General features: G+C 31.7%; 1 long non-coding RNA gene across 1 annotated transcript; it reads right to left on the minus strand.

The window, feature by feature from the left end:
- Positions 1–585: 585 nt before the first annotated feature.
- LOC111717584 (uncharacterized) lies at positions 586–4,480 on the minus strand. Its single transcript, XR_002768827.1, has 3 exons — positions 4,418–4,480; positions 3,104–3,180; positions 586–673 (listed from the first exon to the last, which is right to left on the minus strand). It is a non-coding gene; the product is annotated as an uncharacterized LOC111717584 (long non-coding RNA).
- Positions 4,481–4,692: the final 212 nt, after the last annotated feature.

Below are 4,692 nucleotides of genomic sequence, written 5' to 3' on the forward strand. Positions count from 1 at the left end.
CATAAGCTTAAAACAGTCCCTTTAAACCACAAGCTTAAAACAGTCCCTTTAAACCACAAGCTTAAAACAGTCCCTTTAAACCACAAGCTTAAAACAGTTCCTTTAAACCACAAGATTAAAACAGTCTCTTTAAACCACAAGCTTAAAACAGTCCCTTTAATCCACAATTCAAAACTGTTTCTTTAAAACACAAGCTTAAAACAGTTCCTTTAAACCACAAGCTTAAAACAGACCCTTTAAACCACAAGATTAAAGCAGTCCCATTAAACCACAAGGTTGAAAAAGTCCCTTTAAACCACAAGCAATTTCGTTGTTAAAAATATCTACAACAGAAAAAACTTTGCAGGAACAACTTTGTGTTGTCTGTCAAATCCAAACAAATTTAGAAAATAAATCCTACAGTGTGCCCTATAAAACTGTGGAAGAGAAATACGACTGTCATGTTTTAAACAGTCCAAAAAACATTAAACACAACAATTGTGCAGTGTAAACAGACCCATTTTACCTAATAATTTGATTTGAAAGCTGAAATGTATTAGCTTCATCTAATATCACTTAAGACCGCATAAATGTCGTCTTCATATTCTACAGTTTAATGGTTCACGCTGTATTTTTGTTTTAATATGTTTATATTTACCTCCAGTTGACGTATTCTATGGCCTTAGTTATCGACCTGAAAAAAAATTAGTCGAAGTAAGGAACAGTATTAATTTAAAAAAACTATTTTGATAGATTCAAAAAATTCATAGATCGATTAACAATAACAGATAAAACACTAGATGTCGTCTTTTCAAGATTTAGGGGGTTTTTCGTGGCAGCAGCCCAAAGGAGTTACGCGTATGTTGCGTTGAATGACAAGACAAAGAGAGAGCATACGCGTAACTCCTTTGGGCTTCTGTCTAAAGGTAATTTTTAACAAAAAATCTTGAAAACATGACACCTAGTCTGTTATTGCTTATTAATCTATGATATAATTCTGTATATATTCCATACATTCAAAATGAATTAAAAAAGTGAAAGTTCTTTCAAAATAATAAAAGATAAACAGAGCTTTATTTCAATCAGTTTTAATTATGGAATGAATCCGGCCTAACTCATGGGAAAAGTAGGATTTAATGGAAGATTCGTTAGATAAAAGAATTTTAATTTCAATTTAATTAGAGTTATAAAATAAGAATTAAAACTTTCAGAATTCTCAAGAAATATTGAAGGGAGGGAAGGGATAAAGCTTATAAGTTAATTTTTTTTCATGCTGGGCTGAACTAATTTCTGTTTGCGTTGATTTGTGAAACCAAAAAAACTATTTAAATAATGAGATGATATTTATTGATATTTTAAGGGGAAAATTTGAAATGAACTTCTTTCAATTACTATTTATATATGGCGCCAACAAAACAGTTTACAACGATTGTTTCGGGCTTGTGTTTTCTTAAATGTTATTTCTCTGAGGAATATAATGTTGCATGGTGAAAGCAAACTTTTATAAGATTACAGTTTTAAATGTTAGAACTTTCACCATTTTTGTCCAAAAACCTTCTTTATAAAATTATATATGCATATAATATATTTTACTTGTCTAGGTACGTGTTTGTTTGTCAATAAATGACTAAACCAATCCGACCTAAATTTATTTTGGTACCTCACGTGGCCCAGTGAAGGTTTATGTATGTTCAGAATTACAAAAATTTGTGCTTGAAACTTTTGATTTTCGTAAAATTTATTTAGAAAATCCAAAAAAAAAACTTGTGTATTGTATGAACCAAGTTCAATAATGCGTAGATGAAGCAGGAACCGAGTTTAAACCAGGAAGATTATCTGAATTGTACTTAAAGAAGGAGTTGGAGAATATACTTCAGTCCCGCATACCATCTAGCGGGGTTCACATACACTTTATATTCGGCAATGTTTTTATCAATTGGAATAAAATATACAATAATAATAGTATCTTTAGTTGTGCTAGTTATGCATTTAGGTACCTTCCCACCTACCAGACTTTTGTCCAAGGGTTAACAAAAGAAAAGAAATAAGTCTGACTCCTCCAGGCGTTGAATTGAGGATGATCAATTAAGTGGCTGGATAGAAAACTAGATTTACCAGAAGACCAACTTCACAATTTTAATTTTTCATCAACTGAGCTTCCGGGGCGCTTCGTGTCCATCTTTGATTTTAACTTGTTATTGTTGCTCTATTTGGGGAACAATAACTACAAAAATGTCGTAGATTTTCAAAGCTGAAAATTGTTTCAGGGAAAATTTTTTTCATTCTGATTCCATAAGCCGTCTCTTAAGTCCCACTTAAAATACAACTAGACAAACAATCAAAGTATTATGTATTCTCATTTTGATTTATCGCAGCTGTCCAAATATAGTTTTAATCTAATGGATGCAGAGAAATCAAATTCGGGACCAAGCTTTGATCTCAGTACCTACGGATTACTTGAAAAATATGTAATCAAACAAAACGCAAAAAGGATGAATTTGTATTTCACTCTGAAATTTATTAATTTATTGAGTGTCATTTAAAGGGACAGACCGGCTATTGGTATTTCACTCAAAAATTTTAATTTTCCACAAGAGGAAATTTAAGCAATAACACAGAGATAATGCTGTACTTCAAGTTTCCTCTTCAATCCAGTTTTCTATTTCAGATTTAGAGTTTCTATTACTAACCAGAAAGTTTGATTCAGGCAAAGTTTAAAATGAAGTTTCAAGTTAAAACTAATATTCAGCTACAGGCTTGATTAGTAAATACATATATATAATATTGTAAAATTTATGGAATTAATATCCTCTTCGTTCTCTCTTTTCATTGAAAATGTTAACAACGTATTTTGTAATTTTTTATCATTTTGACGTATAACATTTTTGTTTTTAGATTAGATTATGATAAAAAGAATTTGTGATCTCTGAGCCAACTTATAAAGCTTCATCTTAAAAATAGGAAATAGTTAACCCACGAGATATCTAAAAGAAATTAGCACAACGCGCAAAAGTTATTTAAAACTTAATCTATTTCATCTGACATGATTTAAAGTTTAAAAACATACATACGGTTGCAAAGATATAGAAATGTGAGTTCCTTTTTGTTAGAATTTTTGATTTACCAATATCTGTCCAATGCTATTAGGCAGAGATGAAGAATTGAAGAAGTACACAGTAGTACATCAAGGGCAGAGTGTATCTAAATAGGACATTAAATGTACACAGTACATCAAGAGCAGAGTGTATCTAAATAGGACATTGTATGTACACAGTACACAATAGAGAGTACACAGTACATCAAGGGCTGAGTGTATCTGAATAGGACATTGTATGTATACAGTACACAGTACATCAAGGGCTGAGTGTATCTGAATAGGACATTGTATTACACAGTACACAGTACATCAAGGGCTGAGTGTATCTGAATAGGACATTGTATGTTTACAGTACACAGTACTCAGTATACAGTACACAGTACATCAAGGACAGAGTGTATCTAAATAGGACCAATTGTATGTTTACAGTACACAGTACTCAGTGTACAGTACACAGTAGATCAAGGACAGAGTGTATATAAATATGACATTGTATGTACACAGTACACAGTACACAGTACAGCAAGGGCTGAGTGTATCAAAATAGGACATTCTATGTACACAGTGCAGAGTATACAGCATACAATACACAGTACATCAAGGGCTGAGTGTATCTAAATATAGTGCATTGCATGTACATTGTACACAGTATACAGTACACAGTGCATTCAGGGCGGAGTGTATCTGAATAGTGCATTGCATGTTCACAGTACACCAAGGGCAGAGTTTATCTAAAATAGTACATTATACGAACATTATGCACAGTATTAAGTACACAGTACATCAAGGGCAAAGTGTATCTGAATAGAACATTGTATGTCACAATACATCAAGGGCAGAGTGTATCTAACTAGTACAAATTGTATGTATACAGTACATCAATGACAGAGTGTATCTAAAAAGTTTATTGTACGTACACAGTACATCAATGACAGAGTGTATCTAAAAAGTTTATTGTACGTACACAGTACATCAATGACAGAGTGTATCTAAAAAGTCCACATTGTATGTACACTGCAGTACATCAAGAGCAGAATGTATCTAAATAGTACAAAGTTCATCAATGTCAGAGTTAATCTAAATTTTACACTGAAACATGTATGTCCACATTCCGCAGTACACTGTAGAACATGAAGAGCCTAGTAAGTATCTATATAGTACACTGTACATTTGTAAAGATTACATGTACACAGTGCACAGTATAAAGAAATTGTTTGAAATAAAAACTGCAAATAACTGCATTTTCCACTTTTTTGATCAAAACATATAGTTTATAGGGTACCGTTGTAAATCGAGCAAGTAGCTCATTGTCCCTTTAAAGCAACTTCCCTATGGCTGTACCTGACACCAATAGTATCCGAAGGGCCACTGTCCAGTAACCTCCTGGAAAGTAATTGTATAATCAATTTTTTATGAATGATTTTACTTAAGATAGTCTAGTACATATTCTTATGTGCTTTATAATCTTTTATAATACTTTATTTTTGACCAAACACTTCAGAATTAATAAGACAACATAATAAAACAAACATAAAATTAGAGTTTATAGAAAATTTATTATTTTGTTAATTTATTAATTTGTTAATTTGTTAATTTGCTATTTTGTTAATTTGTTA

This window comes from Eurytemora carolleeae, unplaced genomic scaffold (genome assembly GCF_000591075.1).
Source record: "Eurytemora carolleeae unplaced genomic scaffold, Eaff_2.0 scaffold2786, whole genome shotgun sequence".
NCBI classification, from domain to species: Eukaryota; Metazoa; Arthropoda; class Copepoda; order Calanoida; family Temoridae; genus Eurytemora; species Eurytemora carolleeae.